This window comes from Myxine glutinosa, chromosome 4, assembly GCF_964187855.1.
Source record: "Myxine glutinosa chromosome 4, kmMyxGlut1.1, whole genome shotgun sequence".
Lineage (NCBI taxonomy): Eukaryota > Metazoa > Chordata > Myxini > Myxiniformes > Myxinidae > Myxine > Myxine glutinosa.
The window spans coordinates 173,415,382-173,434,636 of NC_136264.1; the positions used below are offsets into that span (position 1 = coordinate 173,415,382).

Genomic DNA, 19,255 nt, shown 5'->3' on the forward strand with positions numbered 1-19,255 from the left:
TCAGATTAAATATGGAACGATTTTTTGGATTTGACTCCAGGTTAATGCCGAAAGGGGTCACAGGGGTCAAAACGGGGAAATTTTTTAACTCAAAATTTATTGGAACTTTTTCCCATCTTTCAAAGTGTGGGGCTTTGCGATGGCTTTCCATGGACTTTGCTCTCTTTTTTAAAATAACTTTTCAGCATCGATGTGTATGATTGCACAGTCAATTACTGCTCCTTCCACGCGCTGAAGGAAGCGTTTGTGTGGAAACAGTTGAATTCAGTTTCACATCCACAAAACAACACTTTGTTGGGCCTGTATGTATCACCTCCATAATCATCTTGTGTTGAGGAAGTGCCTTGTAAGTGGCCGTTTGTTGGTCATCAACTTGGTTGCGCCTCTGTTTGTGTTCAGATGATGTACCTCACCTTGGGAATTTTTTTTGTTGGCCACTCATGGTTAGGATGTCACCTGCTGCGATACACTTCTTTCACGTCGTGGTGAGAGATTGTTAAAATTTATTCAAGCTCTCGTAGTTGTCACCTCACCCATGTTTGTGTGATTTTTCTTTCGGAACAGGATGTATCCCTTGGGTTTTTTCTGTTCAACAATGATTGTTAGATCAGCTGTCAGTGGGGTATGAAGTAGTAAGATGAGAATAGTGTTAGAGATGTCTTTTTAAAGTTCAAGAAGAAGAAACTTTTCTACTTTTCTGGTCAAATGTTTGCATTCATCGTCGAGTGAAATCTGTCTTACTCGTCTTTTACTACCCCCCTTTTCTTTTTTATCCCCACATTATCTAGGTACCTGGTGTTGGACGAATGGTTAGGGTGGCGGGTTTGGGATCCGAAGGTCCTGAGTTTGAATCCTGTTCAGCTGTTGAATTAATACAAGGTGGGGTCGACTCAGCCTGTCATCCTTCCGAGGAAGGCGAAATGAGTACCAGGGTACTGGGTCCTCTCTCAAGGAGGTTGGTGGCAGGATTTGTACTCCAGGCGCCATAAAAAAAAAAACTCATTCCGTAGCACACACAGTGGTGTGTGTTGGGGTGGTGCAGAGGAGTCATCCAAGGACGTAGCGACGTGCTGCTCCAGCGTACGCTCCTATATATATATTATATATATATATATATATATATATATATATACGTATATATATATTCGGATTACCTTTTTTTTGTAACGCACTGTATATATAGGATATAGATATAGATATAGAAGATAGAAGAAGATAGATTTTTTAAAAAAATTAATAAAAAATATATATATATAATATATATACTGTATATAATGCGATTTGAACTATATAATGTACTTACTTTTTCCACATGCGAAATTTGCAATTATGTTTATTTAAATTATACAATGGACTACAAAATGTAAATGTTTCATGATATTTGTTATATTAAATCACCTTTATCTATCAATATTGTTGAAATGAAGATCAAATAGCTGTATGTTGAAATATGTTGAAAAGGTCAAAACTTTGCATGGGGTGTACTTACTTTTTCACGTGACTGTATGTATGTATATATATATATATATATATATATATATATATATATATATATATATATATATATATATATATATATATATATATATATATATATATATATACATATATATATATATATATATATATATATATATATATATATATATATATATATATATATATATATATATATATATATACATATATATATATATATATATATATAGATAGATAGATATATATATATATATATATAGATAGATAGATATATATATATATATATATATATAAATATATATATATATATATATATATATATATATATACACACAGTATGTATATATATATATATATATATATATATATATATATATATATATATATATATATATACACAGTATATATATATATACACAGTATGTATATATATATATATATATATATATATATATATATATATATATATATATATAATATTATATTATATATATTATCTAGGTAACTCCTGGTTGAGCTTCGTTAGCATGTCACATGTTGGGTTAGGACCACACACCGCAATGCTGTCAGGGAGGAGAAAGTGCAATTTGCATGAATTACAAAGTCATTAGTAGAAAATTGGCAAATCAATCCTTTTCAGGAAATTTGAACATCGGTCCCAGTATCCTAAGAAATGTGTTATGATGGGAGCACCAAACAGAGAAACTCGTTTCATTTTCCAAAAGTGACTCCTTTGGAGAAGTAGCTGCTCCTAGTTATTACCTCTGCCACCAAAGGTGGAAGGAGGTTATGTTTTCATCCCTGTCTGTCTGTTTGTCTGTGAAATTCAAGGATATCTGAAGAAGTTGTGGACCGTTTCAGATGAAACTTGTTGGAGAGGTTGGATGTGTGACAAGGACAAAATTGATTCGATTTCGGTGTAGATTCAGATCCAAATACTATAATTTTTAAAGGGATTCTTCACCATTGAGAAGTTGGGCCAAAAACTATGTTTATATAAACTATGTATATCTGCTGTATGTGGAGGTGTAGGTACCCCTGCTGGCCCACCTTAGCTGACCGTATCAAGGTTGAAGGGCCGAAACGGGATGATGCTGAGGACCTCGACTAAGGACCCTGTCAGTGAGGCACACTTGTGACCAGGTGTATTTTGAAATTATATATATATATATATATCACAATACCTCAAAACGTTATTGACGGATTTGGATAAAACTTGGTGCTCAGGTTGTGTGTGGGACAAAGACAAATTGATTCAATTTTTGTGAAGATCCAGATTTGATAATTTTTAAATTCATTAATTGATTCTTCACCATTGAAAGAATTGGTCAAAAAGGATATAATAAAAAAGTAAAATAACCACATTTAGAGGCCATTTTTCCCCGCAAAGCGGGGGTTGGCCTTTTTCGGGAACCGTGGTTGTTGTTGTTTTTTGGTCCCCTTTTTGAAGCAATGTTTTACGGCCGGATGCCCTTCCTGACGCCAACCCTTTTTGCCGCCTTTAACGACAAACAGGGAATTACCAGTGAACTGGTACTCAATTTGCCGACCTCGGAAGGATGACAGGCTGAGTCAACCCCCTGGCGTTAATTCAGCGATCGACCGGGATTCGAACCCAGGATCCTAGGATCCTAAGCCGGCACCCTAGCCGCTGGCCCAACACCAGGGTACTGGTCAAAAAGGATTAAAAAAAAAAAAAAAAAAAAACCTTTAGAGGCCATTTTTCCCCGCAAGCGGGGGTTGGCCTTTTTCGGGAACCGTGGTAGTTGTTGTTTTTCGGTCCCCTTTTTGAAGCAATGTTTTACGGCCGGATGCCCTTCCTGACGCCAACCCTTTTTGCCGCCTTTAACGACAAGCAGGGAATTACCAGTGAACTGGTACTCAATTAGCCGACCTCGGAAGGATGACAGGCTGAGTCAACCCCCCTGGCGTTAATTCAGCGATCGACCGGGTTTCAAACCCAGGATCCTAGGATCCTAAGCTGACACCCTAGCCGCTAGCCCAACACCAGGGTTTCAAAAAGGATATAAAGCACAATATTTCAAAAAGTTGTGGACAAAGAGCAAGCTGCTTAGATTTTGGTTCAGGTCCAGGTCCAGATCCAGATCTGGCCTATCAGTGGGATACAAAACGTAAACTATTCAACCTGGCGGAAGTATGCGCTCTACCGAGTGCCGTTCTAGTTTCCAATGCATCCTGCTCATTCTAAGTATGAATATATACAGTATTCCTTCTTTCGCTGATTGATTTGCAAGATTAGGCTCAAAGCTGAAACTAAGCAAAGTATATTTTGTCTTGTCTACTGTATTTACCTGCATCCTCCCACTTTTCAGTTTTTTTCCTTTGAAGGTGTACTTGCTGCATTCAAAGTAAGCCAAAATTTAAATAGGTTTTGGTGCACTAGTGAAATTTTACATTCTCTATCCCATCAAGATAACCACCTGGCATGCTCAGACCTCTTGAGTTGTGGTGGCAGGAAGCACGATTAGAGGTAGAGACAACGGTTGCCTTCTTACAACAGCTCCGTCTTAAAATGCGTTTATTATAATAAATATCTTAAATGGAAAATTTTGTTCTACTACTACTACAACACAACTTACATTTCCTCTGAAAGTCCTGATAAATGCACTTCGGACACTTTATTATTGTATCAGTTCTTTGTTCTGGTTATAAGTGCTATCAAAGGCATTCAAGTTGACTTTGCAAGATGAACAACTGCTCAAATAAAAACCCGCACCGTTCTGTGCAGTGGATTAATTACTCCAGAGTAGTGTTGGGCCACTATCTATCTGCATACAGACAGCGTTTAGGCCTTGGCCCTCATGCATTTGCCCTGAAAGGCTGTAGCCTTCAGCACAAGTTGGTCATGGCCCTTTCTGTCACCTGACGTGAGCAGATTACAGAGCAGCGAGGTGCTGGCAGGTAGACTGGACTCATTCCCGGATAATTGAACTCGGCGTGGGTTCTCTACAGCCCATTTAGTGCCTAATTAATGTCCCCCTCCTTCCTGACGCCGGGCACAGACCTGTATCATCTCTGGCAATTCCTTTCACTTTAGAGCCATGCCAAGAATCCCAGCGCCAAAACAGCTAAACGCACGAGGAGGGTCAAGGTCGGGACAGCATCGGGCTCTTGGCCCCAGCACATCATGTAACCAGGCAGATTCTAATCTCGGAGTTGGGGCAGGATAACATTCTGAATTAAACATTAACCATGCCCTTTCGGCACCTGGCTCTATATTTAAATATGAATTTGTCCTCAGCACATTTTGACAATGAAGCGTATTTCATTTGTCACCGAAATATCAAGCCCTTCTACTAAATGGCAAGGCACCGGTTTCAAAGGGGACTCCTGTGGGGCTCGCTGTGTTCTGTCCCCCTGAAATTGTTGCAGGACATAGCAAGAAACATGATAATTACACGAGGCTGTTGATGGGAAACTAAAAGGCGGACGGCCGCATTTGCTTTGCATTGTAACATGGCCGAGCAAGATTGCCATTTGAAATGACATGCCTCACCACATATCACCCACACTAACCTGGCGTGCTTGTAACTGCCGCAAGTAGTTTATAAACCGAGGGTATTCCTTACATTTAGAATGTCATTTACTCCGTGGGAGAATGTGTTTTTGTGCGTTCTTAAAGCGCATTTCAAGAAGCTTGTTTTACGCTCTTGGTGACTGCCTTGTACTACACAGATCAGTCGGGATGTTGGTTGTTTATTAAACTTGATAATGGATTATTTTAGACCACCCTATCTGCTCTCATCTTTTAAAAAAAAACTAGACGGTATTCATAGAATACTTACCCTGCGCAGTCAACTTGTTGCGAGCCAAATCCTCTGTTTTTGAACTTCTTTTTTTTCTTTGATCTAATATGGCTGCTAGACCACGTGAGTGATGACATCATAAATTTATATTCTCTAATGCAATTGTTGCATAGATCACGCTCAATAAATTTCAAACTGATCAGACTAAGCGTTGTCCCTGTCTAATTATGACGTCATAATCATGGCACCAATGGCGTCATCGTTAACAACACCTATTCCCCATATGGAGTTCTTTACAATGAGCCACGTTTCAATTTTTTCCATGCAGCGGTTTTGGAGATATAGAGGTGCAACATTTTTCGGTTTTTCCAAGATGACGCCTGTACCACATGACCTATGACGTCATGATTATCATTAAAATATTTTAAAGGATGAGGAGCTCCTATGGTGAAAATTTCGTGTCCATCAGACCAACAGTTGCTGAAATAAATTAATAATGATCGGATGGATAAGTGTTGTATTTGACGAATAATGACGTCATAACGAAGGCACCGATGACATCATCATTAGCATATCTTATTCCCCATGGGGAGTACTTGACAATGAGCCAGGTCTCAATTTTTTCCATGGAGTGGTTTCAGAGATATTGAGATGCGAAGTTTTTCCAAGATGGCGCCTGTACCACGTGACCTATGACGTCATAATAATCATTATAGTATTATACAGGAGGAGGCGCTACTATGGTGAAAATTTCATGTCAATCGGACCAACGGTTGCGGTTGCCGAGAAAATGAATTTTTAAAATGCAGACATGTATGGCACACGTACGTAACCGAATGCTTAACCCCACTTGTCGCTTTGCGAGCACAGGGTAAAAAGTTTCACTTGCATTTACATGAAAGAATCGCTTGTAGCCAAGCAATTAGACGGAGTTTATATTATGTAAGTTTGTACCATCGATGTAAGTTGTATCTCCAGTAAAGATACTCCTTTTGCTGATAATTCTGGCCAAGTGAATGTACAAGCGAAAGTATTCAGGTATAAGTGGCGTTGAACATCAATAAAGCTGAAAATAAGAGAAGGAGGCAGACAAAACAATGTGCAGCAACACAATTCAGCAAGCATCCGCAAGCATTGTTATTGGTTATGGGTTTGTTGATAAGATGAAAAGATCGCTGTTTCATGTATAAACAGAAATTTCCATCCTTTCCACGAGAAACCAGGCCGCAAAGATAATGGTGGACATTTCATGCCGATGGAATACTGGAGATACTGCATCACATCAATGGCTACCCAAGTATGTGAGCAGGTGCAGGTGGGATTTAAAGTAGGCCATTGACATGCGTCGCAGCTTAAATTATGCAGTAAACCATCGTACGTGATGCGGACCGCGTAAACCTACTGCATGATATGCTTCAACATTTGTCTCCTTGTATCACAAACAAGCCACCTGCGTGAACGTGCCTGTCTTTTGTACATCCAGAGCTAAAGTATGAAACTTCATCCTCCACTGTGCACCATGTGTACATGTACATGCAATCATCCCTGATCTTCACATGCATGACGGATGGAGATTACACAGCACCAAATGCTTTATCTCAACCTTCGAATAGTTAGTTTGTAGCAGTATGAAGTCTGGACTGCTGCTGCACTACTATCAGCTCAATCATAAAAAAAAACAAGAAAGAGCAATCAGAGATTGCAAACCCTCGCCAGGATGTATTTTCAGTGGTTTTTAAGGCTTTTGTGTTAAAACAAATATAGCGGCCGAACCACGTGACCGATGACGTCATCATTATTTGTTTTCTAAACTAATTTATTCCTAGATTATGCTCAAGAAATTTCATCTTGATCGATGAAGTTTTGTACTTGCCGAATTATGACGTCATAATGGAGGCACCTATGACATCATTTACATATTTTATTCACCATGGAGAGTTCTTTACAATGAGCCATGTCTCAATTTTTTTTATTCAGCACTTTCGGAGATATAGAGGTGCAAAGTTTTTCGGTTTTTCCAAGATGGCGACCGAACCACGTGACCTATGACGTCATAATTATCATTAAAAAATTATACTGGTGGAGTTGCAGCTATAGTGAAAATTTCCTGTCAATCGGACCAACGTTTGCAGAGAAAATCATATTTATTCTGTGCGGACAGACAAACAAACAGACAAACGGACTCAAATGCAATACCCTCTCCTCGGGCGAGGGTAACAAGAGTTTCAAGGGCATCTTTAAAGTTGTTTATGATCCCGAACTCACAGAACTCGCTCATCATTGCAATATCCAGAGCTCACCGCTGTAAAAATTTCGCGAGTAACGTGTCAATATTACCAAGCGATGGTTCAAAGGAATAATCACAGCCGCCGTCGCTTGCTGTGATCACCTGTCATCTCATTATCCAAGGTAACATTGATGCTTAGGTGTGTGTTACAACTAGGCCACTTGTGTACGACTAAGCCACTAAATTACTTTTTCTTCATGATGGCGGTCATTATCTTCCCGTGTCAGAAATATGGTTCGATTCGAAATGGGTTTCCGAGGCATTGTGATTGCTAATTCTGTATTTCGGGATGCTCTGCAAGACCAAGATTTGTGAAGATGAATTTCCAAGGCCTGGCCAAGCACTTGACAGTTTCCTCTCCCAAATGTGACAGTGCTTCATTTAATCAAATCCGATTGTTCCGTCCAATAAAATTTACCATTCAGATTTATGTCAAGGGATCTTTTTCATCATAGGCCAAAAATAATTGTCTCATCATTATGGACTGGCATTGGCGGCAATAAATAATATTAAAGCATAAGAAGAATATGGTAGGTGCAGCAAACTGTAAATGTAATTCTGAATTGTAGGCCATACAATTTATATGTATGTGATTTTTATGCCTCCGCCCTTGAAGGTGGCCAGAGGCATTATGTTTTCGGGTTGTCCGTCCGTCCGTCCGTCTGTCCGCTAAACTTCGTTTTTCTCAGCAACCACATGTCCAATTGAGACGAAACTTTCAGGGTACGAGTGACACCCATGCAGAATGTTTTTATGATAATTGTGATGTCAAAGGTCACGTGGTATGGCAGCCATCTTGGATTCAACGCAAATAATTACAAATATTTTCTCGGAAACCGCTGAATGGAAAAATTTGAATCTTGCCACATTGTCAAGTACCCCCAATAGGGGAAAAAAGGCATGACAATGATGACATCATCGTTGCAGCGGTATACCAGCCAAAAATGTTTTAATCGAATTCCTAAAAATCTGAAATTGCATGCACATGATCTATGACCCATTTGTATTTAAATATTAAATTTATGACATCATAGGTCATATGGTTTGGCAGCCATATTGGATTTAACCTAAAACCTTGAAAAAACATCTTCTCCCAAACCACCAAATTGATTGACTCAAAACTTTACTGACTCAAAACTTTACGTGTCATTGACTAGGCATGGCCATTAAAAGATGACTGCAAAAACATAATTGGTCACATGGTGTGGCAGCCATATTGGATTGGAGGAAAATATTAAATAATTATATATTTGAAAGCGATGTGAAATTTCGTGTGAAATTTTATGATGTGAAATTGTGAATTTTTGTGAAATTTGAAATGTGAAATTGAAATTTTACAAATGATGTATTACAAATGATGTAATTTACATTATGATGTAATTTTACAAACATCACTATCGATGTGAAATTTTACAAATGTCGTCTAACACCATTGTTGCATATAGTTTGAAAATTATGACATCGTAGGTCATGTGGTTTGGCAGCCATGTTGGATAGAAAAACGAACCTTATCCGATCAACACGAAACTTCACAAACGTGATCCCCTACGCACTGCATATGCAGAGTATACATTTTTAAGGTCATATGTCACATGGTGTGGCAGCCATATTAGCTTGAAAGCCGATATTTTGAAAAAAACCACTTCTCTGAAACGGCTTCACAGATCGATGTGAAACCTGTCATTGCTGGTGAAAATGTGATACTTGAAAACATCTGAAGGGATTTAAATCAAACTTGTTTATTTTTTGACAGTCAACAATGGCATCTACCCGTTGTGGGACTATGCGGAGGCATATTGGCGACGCAGTCGCATTGCTCTCGTTAAAAATAAATGTCTGCATTGTTGCACTCACTAATGTGTGCGTGTTTGTGGAGTGTGGTGGGAGGTTGGGAAGAGGAGTTGACACAGCAATGTTTGTCTCATCACTTTGTCACTAGTGGAGCTGATTCATAAGGGAACATTATTACTTCCGCCACCGAAAGTGGGCGGAGGTTATGTTTTCACCCCTGTCTGTCTGTTTGTTGATATGTTTTTGAAGACGATATCTCAAAAAGCTGTGGATGGATTCAGACGAACTTTGGTGGAGATGTTGGGTAATGGACAAGGGCAAAATTATTAGATTTTGGTGAAGATCCGAATCCGGATACTAGAATTTTTCAAGTGATTCTTCACCATTGAGAGATAAGGCCAAAAATTATAAATAGCATATCTTAAAAAGTTTTTGACGAATTTGTACGAAACTTGGTGGACAGGTTGGGTGTGTGACAAGGACGAATTGATTCTACTTTGGTGACGGTTTGAATCCATATCCGAATCAGAGAATTTTTAAATAATTCTTCATCATTGAGAGAAAGTGCAAAAGACGATAGATATATATATATATATATATATATATATATATATATATATATATATATATATATATATATATATATATATATATTATATATATATATATATATATATATATATATATATATATATATATATACATATATATATATATATATCTATATATATATATATATATATATATATATATATATCTATATATATATATATATATCTATATATATATATATATATATATATATATGTATGTATGTATGTATGTATGTATGTATGTATGTATATATATATATATATATATGTATATATATATATATATATATATATATATATATATATATATATATATATATATATATATATATATATATATATATATATATACACAGACTTGGCATTTAATATGGAATATTTTTTTTTTCTTGACTTGGGTTTACTTTCTTAACTCAGTATATCAATCTGGTGAGTTTCTTTTACACTTTGGTGATTTATTTGTTAAAAGAACCATGTCACTGATTTATCTGTCGCAGCAAGAAGTCAACAACAGGATTATATAACAGGTGGCATGGCAAAATGTACGGACAGGTTCATTTGACGATTGGCTTCACAGTCGGGTATACAAGGGTTGTTGCGTTCTGTATTAGTGGAAAACAACTGCTGCACGTCTCCAAAAGTTATTGCCGCTTCCTCTGGAGATGGTCCGTCAACTCCACAATGCTGTTTGTCATGGAGTGGTGGCTTTACGAAATTACGGCATGAAAGAGCGTGCTATTGCTCGGCAGTATGGCATCACTCAAGGTCAGGTGTCAAAGATCCTGAAACGAAATGCTCAGAGGGGTGTCCCTACTCCAATACTGAGGCCAGGACGTCCCCGCAGAACCACAAGGAGGGATGATCGCCAGCTGCACCAGTTAGTCTGCAATGGCCGTACCAAGTCAGCTAATCGGCTTAGGGCTGAGTGGCAGCAACTGACAAATGTGCCTGTATCCAGAAGGCTAGTCAACCAACGACTGGTTCAAGCAGGCTATCCTGCCAGACGTCCCCTGAGAAAGCCACGCCTGACCAGACAACACCGCCAGCGCCGATTGCAGTGGCCCAGAGAGCACCGTCAATGGCAGCCAAGACACTGGAATCACGTGATCTTCAGTGACGAGTCTAGATTTCTGGTCTATCGTCAAGATGGCCACGTCCGAGTGCGCAGACAAGTGCATGAAGCCTACACCAAAGATTATTTAGTGCCAAGAGTCCAAGCTGGAGGTGATGGGGTGACCGTTTGGGCTGCTTTTCATGCATGGGGCTAAACTGACTTGGTTGTTCTGAATGGAAACCTGAACCAGTTCAAGTACAGGGCCATTCTGGAAGAAACATTGCTTCCATTTGCTCGTGCAGCCTTTCGAGGAAACTTTGGCTTCCAAGATGACAATGCACGGCCTCATCGTGCTCGCATGATCCAACACTTTCTTGCTGACCGTAGTGTAGAGCATATGCAGTGGTCTGCCATGTCCCCGGATATGAATCCGATAGAGAACTTGTGGGCAGAATTAACGCGTCAAATCGACAACTTGGACCAGCAGCCTGCCTCTGTGCGTGAATTGCAGCAGGCTATTGTAACTGCATGGCAAGCGATTCCTTTCCAAACCTTGGCAAATCTCGTGAACAGCATGCCTCGACGTATACGTGCTCTCCTGAATGCTCGTGGGGGTTACACAAAGTACTGAACTGTAATTTTACTGTCCGTAATCCCAGTCGTAATTTAACTTTTGTTTTTGTTAAAAAAAATTTTGGCTAATGTGCGAAATAAAGAGATACTTCTGGAAAACGTACAGAAGTTTAACACGGTACTGTCCATGAATTGAGTTCGATATCAGTTTACATCACTTTCAAGGATGAATTCATTTGTTTGGAAATGTCAAATGTGGTTTTTGTTTCTTTTAAGGTCACATGAACAAAATCTAGAATAATTTCATCATAATTCCAATGAACTTTTGGTTCTAAGACATCTTGAAAAGTAAGTTCACCGCCACAAAAAAAATATTCCATATTAAATGCCAAGTCTGTAGTTATGATATTTCAAAAAGTTGTCGACGAGTTATGATAAATTAGGTGGATGAGTTGGTTAGGTGACAAGAACAAGCCAACGAACTGTCATACTGGTGTTTTGCATGCAGGACAATAAAGGCATAAATTATTATTTTTATATTGAAGGCTCCAGTCATCGACTACATAGTCCTCATCGAGGCCATGTCTTAAATAAAGGTGAGGAGTGAAAATGAGTAAGAGAAGTGGATGATGATGAGTTTATGATGTTTGTTTGCAAGAAAGAGAGGTTGAAGCTCGCCCGGTAGCTATAGTTTCAGTGAGACAGAAATAAAGTTCAGCAATCCTGCCATGTAAGATGGTTCCAGTTCCAGAGAGTGTAAGATGGTTCCAGGCACCACCTTGACGCTCCTAAGTCCGAACGGTAGTACTACCCTGGGCGGTTGCTGTCTACAACCTACTACCTACAAAAACCGGTCCAACTGGATGGGTGTTTTTTTAGGAGACACCACCTCCTTACTGAATGGCCATTGGCTCACTTACGGAGCTCATCCGTCCTTTAACAAATATTGTTTTTAGTCCTGCATGGTGTCACAGTCACCCTCCAAACTGGCACAGTGAGGGTGGTCAGTTTAGTCGCCAACTACCCGACCATGTGTCAGGTAGCACGGGGTTACATGTTACCAGTGGCAGTCAAGAGACTGACCTAACTGAAAAATGTTTGTGCCGTCCCTAGGATGGACATTAAACTGGGCATCCTGTCTGCTTAGTCTGCTTAGGTGGTGGATGTTGAGTAACTAGGCACCTTCACGAAGAGTAAGCGAGCTATCGCTGCACTCTGACTAAACTACAAATTACTGCTCTAACCTGCAGGGGGCATTGCATCAGCCAATCGGCTTCCCACTCCACCCTCTCCCACCTTTCTCCTCAGCCAGTGATGATACACACAGCCATATAGGAAAGAATAAAAAAAAAATTTTAAAAACACCTTTAGAGGCCATTTTTCCCCGCAAAGCGGGGGTTGGCCTTTTTCGGGAACTGTGGTTGTTGTTGTTTTTCGGTCCCCTATTTGAAGCAATGTTTTACGGCCGGATGCCCTTCCTGACGCCAGCCCTTTTTGCCGCCTTTAACGACAAACAGGGAATTACCAGTGAACTGGTACTCAATTAGCCGACCTCGGAAGGATGACAGGCTGAGTCAACCCCCCTGGCGTTAATTCAGCGATCGACCGGGATTCGAACCCAGGATCCTTGGATCCTAAGCCGGCACCCGAGCCGCTAGCCCAACACCAGGGTGTTGGCCACCCATATAGGAAAGAATAACAAATATAAATTGAATATTAAGATGTGAATTGAATTTAAACCCAAAACATATTTTATTTTCAATAACAATGCTTTCCTGCTTTTTGGTTGATGAAAAGTACATTTTATATACCACAAGCAGGCACTAAACCACCGAAGCTACCTGGGAGGGAGTGGGGGAAAGGGAGAATACCTGGGCTGCCCAGCTCGGTGTGCTTTTTCTGCCAGTGGTTTTGAGATGTGTTGGACATTTAAAGCTGTGGAGTTATTGGCCTCATGGTGGTTACCTTTTGCCTGGGGGCCGGCGGCAGCACTGCCTGACCCCACATCCCAGTATACACTTTATAGCGGCCTTTGGTGGCCTCAAAACGGATGTCAAGTGCAACTTGTGGTAACTTAAAACTTTCCCAGATTCTGAAGTACCTTTTCCTGCTGCAGGCCTCTTCCTGCTACTGTTCGGCAGTTTGAATAACGTACAAACACACAAACACTTGAAAATGTATCTATAGTTTACGCAATTTCCCCCGTGTGAAAACATACTACTTGCAGACCTGAGTTAGTAGTCACCGTGATTATGTTCCTAGATTAGAGTCCAGTAAAAATGTGGAAATTTAAATTTCCCTCTGCCTTTATAAGAGTTACTGCCCAGTAACTGGTGTGTGAGTGATGGAGTGGAGGAATGACAGAGGCAGAATGCAGCTGTTGAATGAAGAAACAAATTGGAGCATTGTACATGAAGAACAATTCAAATGACAAAATCTACCCAAAAATAGTCATTTGTTTAAAAAAAAAAATGCAACATTTTTGACAACAAAGTGGTCAAACACTTGGAACACGTCATTCAATCCTGACAAATCTCACACTCTCACTTTGTCTCTCTGAAAAACCGTCTGGAAAACCCTCCCATCTACTTTCTGAACAATCCTCTCCAAGAAGTTCTGTCACTCACGCTTTTGGGTCCCACTATCTGCCATGATCTTTCCTTGGAAAACCACATTTACAAGCTGGCCTCCAAAGCCAGTCACCGACTGGGCATCCTCCGTCGTGCAAAGTCCTTTCTGGGCACTTCTGAGCTCTTCACCACATACAAAGCTTTCGTCCGCAGTTTGATGAAGCACTGCTCCCCCCCTCTGGGCTGGTGCACCTGCTTTACACCTAGCTCGCCTTCACGCTGTCGAAACCAAGGCTTTTCGTATCATTGGTATCTCACATGATGAAGCTGATTCCAAGGGTCTTTCCCTTTCTCACTGCAGGCAGGTTGGTGGTCTTTATGTGTTCTACCGCCTCCTCTCCGGCCTAGCTCCCCCTGCTCTGTCTGTGATCTGTCCCCCAAATATTCCTGCAGGACGCACAAGATCTGCCAGCAAACATCTTCTGGTGAAACTGCCAAAATCAAGACTCTGCTCATCTTCACTCTTTCATTCCTAATTTTTTTTTCACCTCTGGAACAAACTCCCACACTCTCTTCAATTCCATTGTTCCCCCAGGTCCTAAAAACAGCTGTTCACCACCATCTCTTATCTTCCCCCATCCAAACCTTGAGCTTTTCTACCCCCCGTTAGTGCACCCCAAATCCACCTTTTTGAAATTCCGCTTTTTTTTTCCTGAAAACTCTCGTAGTGTCCATTTGTTTTATCCCGTGTACCCCTCCCCAGCCTCTCCTTTCCACAGATCTTCCGATGTCCCTGTTCGCTACTGTTGTTTTGCTTCCCTCTTTTGCCCTTTTGTCTCACACTCCCTTTATTGTATGTTATATGTGTTAGCTCTTACACAAACCTAGACTTAGTATACAAAAAACAAACATTTTACAACAGCGTGATATTGGCAATTGTGACACGTTCCTTCACGTTGCTGGCAGAGTGCTTGTTGCATCGTTCACAAGACTTGCATAAGAGCATAATTAAAAAATATTTTCTTAAATATAAATATTTGCATGTTTGCAAAGTCCTTTTTGAAGAGATATCGGAGGATTTCAAAAAGGCCTAAAGATGTAAACTGCCAGGCCAGAGGAATAGCAGATATAAGAACAGTGCACAATGAGAACACTTTACAAGGTTACTCTTAAGTCCCACTTCAGCCATTTTCACCATCACACCTTGGCGGGAAGTATCCTGATAATTTAAGCTTCATTTAATCTCATAAAGTCATTGACTCTCAAGCTGTGTTGAGTGCTCCACTGGGGTGTATACATGCGTAGCAAGAAAATCTCTCGTTTCATCAGGCCTGGTGAGTGAACTAGCGGAAGGGCATGGTTTTATATTTGATCTTGATATTGCATATATCTAATCTCTCATTATGCAAAATCAAACTTGTAAAAGTTTTACATTTCGACCTGAATTTATTGTTTGTACGATGCAGTAATTTATTGTTCATACTAGTTTGGATTGTCGGTACAGAGCTTATGAGACCAGACCTTTTTTGCATTCCCATCTAAACCATCGGTCATGATGCTCAGATCACAAATTCAAATCCAGTACCACCATAATGTTTTATCCAAGAATAATATATGTTTTTCTTTTCCAACTAAGATGTGTAATCCAATAAATATTTGATGACAGAGCTGTGAGATGATAGCTGTTGTATTTTCTTTCTATGAGCAGCAAGCTCCCTCACCTTTGGATCCCCTTTTGCTGAGTTAAACGATTTGGTCTGCTTCTTGTTTCTGTCCCAGGACATACCTCAAGTGGTTTCCCGTCTCCCAGATTCAAATCTCATAATACAGTGGCCAACAACCGCCTTTAGAGGCCATTTTTCCCCGCAGAGCAGGGGTTGGCCTTTTTGGGACACCCTGGTCCCCTTTTTGAAGCAAAGTTTTATGGCCGGATGCCCTTCCTGCCACCAACCCTGTTAGTCGCCTCGTGCGACACACAGGAAATTACCAGTGAACTGGTACTCATTTTGCCAACCTCGGAAGGACGACAGGCTGAGTCAACACCCCTGGCGTTAATTCGGCGATCGACCGGGATCCCAAGCCGGCACCCGAACCGCTAATCCAACACCGGACATGTTTCATAATACAGTGGACATTGTCCGCAAATGTTTTGTTAATCTATGGAAATTGCACTCTTCTTTATGCCCTTAAGCCTGTTGTGGGCCTAACGGTTAATGTGGCTGGCTTAAGATTTTAGGGTCTTAAGTTTGAGCCCCCTGTCGTGCCATTAAATAACACCAGGTGCCCAGGTGGGTTGACACAACCTGTCATCCTTCCTAGGTCGGTAAAATGAGTACCGGATTACCGGAAAGAGGAGGCACTGCATATCACCAACTAATGGCCATCAACTAATGCTAGCAGATTGGTCACCAGATCAATGGCCATCTGAGGAGGTGCAATGTGATGCAGCACTACCTGGAAAATAGCAATTCAACCGTTTATTTGTGCACTCAGAATTGAAGACAGACTAGGCAACTGAAAGGCAAGGAAGTGTGCTCCCTCTGCACCATCTTGTTGGAAACCTTAAGCAAGACTGCTGACCACATTCTAAATCCTAAAAGCTCAATTACATCGATTACCTGCAATTGGGAAAAGCAATCAATCACATCTCACGTAATCAATTACCCCAAGCTCCGACTCTGATTAATATAATTATCAACAAGAATCGCCTGACTAGTCAAAACAAGATCCTTTTCTATGAAGATAATTAATTACTGTTTAATAGCTTAACAACAACTGCTAATGAAAACAAACAAACAACATAATAAACCTTTCTTCGACAGCAAACATAAAGAAGAGTGAAGCATCACATTTCCCTTTTTTTTTTCTTTACATAACAAAGTTTTTGACCCACACCTCAACTCATTGACATCTGGTTCAATGATGAACAACTGTGTGAATACCTTGTGGAGGCATTTGTTTGGCAGGGTTCCGTAGCATTGAGATACATTCCACACTTTCCCTTCAGACAGTCTGTAGGAAGCAGGACCTATGTTTGATGATCTTTAGTGGTTGGCAAAATTTGGTTTGACCTTTCATGTTAAATCCAGAGCCTGGTGTTGGCTTAGCGGTTAGGGTGCCGGCCTGGGATCCTGGGTTCGAATCCCGGCTTAGCGGTTAGGGTGCCGGCTTGGGATCCTAGGATCCTGGGTTCGAATCCCGGTCGATCGCTGAATTAACACAAGGGGGGTTGACTCAGCCTGTCATCCTTCCGAGGTCGGCAAATTGAGTACCAGCTTGCTGGGATGAATGATCACGGCGTGTACCCCGGTTTAGAATAGGTACACCGTATCCCTGCGCATCGTAAGAGCGTGACCAAGGGTTGGCATCAGGAAGGGCATCCGGCCATAAAAACATTGCCTCAAACAGGGAACCATGATTGTCATGGGGCCCGCAAGGCTAAACCTTGCTCTGGCGGGGGGAAATGGCCTTAAAACGATCATTCATTCATTTCATTCTTTCATGTTGAATCCAGATTTCCCAACATGAACAAAATAATCCCACTGAAAGGTGGGAGATTTTGCTGCACAGCACTTTTCTGTGGATAGAGGAAAACACAATGCTAGGGGAGCTAGGACACAGTCTTGCTTTGTGCTGTTGGTAACAGGAAATGACTGAAGTGCATCAACTGTCCCTCACACGAGCAACCATGCCATCGTGGAAGGATCTGATGATGTTGATAAACTTAGTGGGACAACCCACTTTGTACAGTAGCTTCCACGGGCCTTCTCTACTGCCCCGATCAAACACTTTTGTAAGGTCGACAAAGACCATGTATAGATTGTGATGTTGTTCTCTGTTCTTCTCCTGAAGTTGACGAGCACAGACCATCATATCAGTCATGCCATATCCAGTACGAGAGCCGCATTGGCTTTCTGGGGTGATGCTGTTGACAATTGTTAATTAATTAAGGCAGCAGATGTTGACCGTTTCCACACAAAGATCAATTCAACATGGCCAGCAATACAATTCATATGTGAAGTAGAACAAGCTGGGTCTCTGCCATTCCTGGATGTACATCTTTCCAGGGACGGAAACAGCAATCTACACACGCAGGTGTGTACCGTAAACCTACTAATACAGACAAAGTATTGAATTACTGTAGTGACCATCCCACCTGCCACAAAAGACGTTGTGTTCGCAGCTTAGTAGATCGTGCAAAAACACACTGCCGTGACCATGAACAATGCCGGATGGAAATGCTGCACGACACTGAACTACTGCGAGAAAACCACGACCCAAATGCATTTATCAAATCTTGTCGCCGGAAATCCAACTACAACAACAACCATCCAACCACACCTCTACACATGGTGGCTCTTCCATACATACAACACGCTTCTGAAACTACAAGCCACATACTACGTGAGGACAACATCAACATCACCCACAAACGAACGAACCCATGAACCTCATCACTTACGGCATGACAGCCCACTGAGCTATTGAATCTCCGGGATATCCTCAGATATTTCTCACACCAACGCTGCGAGCTTTATAATGGCCGATGTCTTACGTGCCTGCTAGGCAGACCCCAGATGTGAGTGTATGTATGTGTATGTAAGTGTGTGAAAGTGCATTGAAGATGAACTCATCTAACAATTTAAGCAGGAGGTAAAAGTTTGTTCTTTTACTGCTCAGTGTACTATCCTTTTCAATCTATATATGTTTATATGTTTATATGTTTATTTATATATATATATATATATATATATATATATATATATATATATATATATATATATATATATTAGGGTGGGCTTCAAAAAATCAAAATGCAGATTTTCTCCAGGACATGGTCTATTTTTGTTCCTTTTGGTGTCAAAGGAAACCACACCAAATTTGAATGGAATCCAATAATATTTAGGGGTGCCACATCAGTGATGAATTTTCCCCCATGCAAAAATAGGAATTCCCATTTTTTGGGCTGTATATACACAAAATAAATACATAATTATATATATACATTAAATATAATATTAAAAATAAATATATAGTAAATATACATTAAATAATAAATATACATAAATACACATTATACATTATATATATAGTTATATACAATATATTATACATACAGTTTTGAGACTTCCTATGATCAC

General features: G+C 40.3%; 1 protein-coding gene across 1 annotated transcript in view; it reads left to right on the forward strand.

The window, feature by feature from the left end:
• Positions 1–19,255, forward strand: part of LOC137425496 (protein diaphanous homolog 2) — a 525,447-nt gene that overhangs the window by 414,557 nt on the left and 91,635 nt on the right. The gene's annotated exons all lie outside the window — the stretch shown is intronic.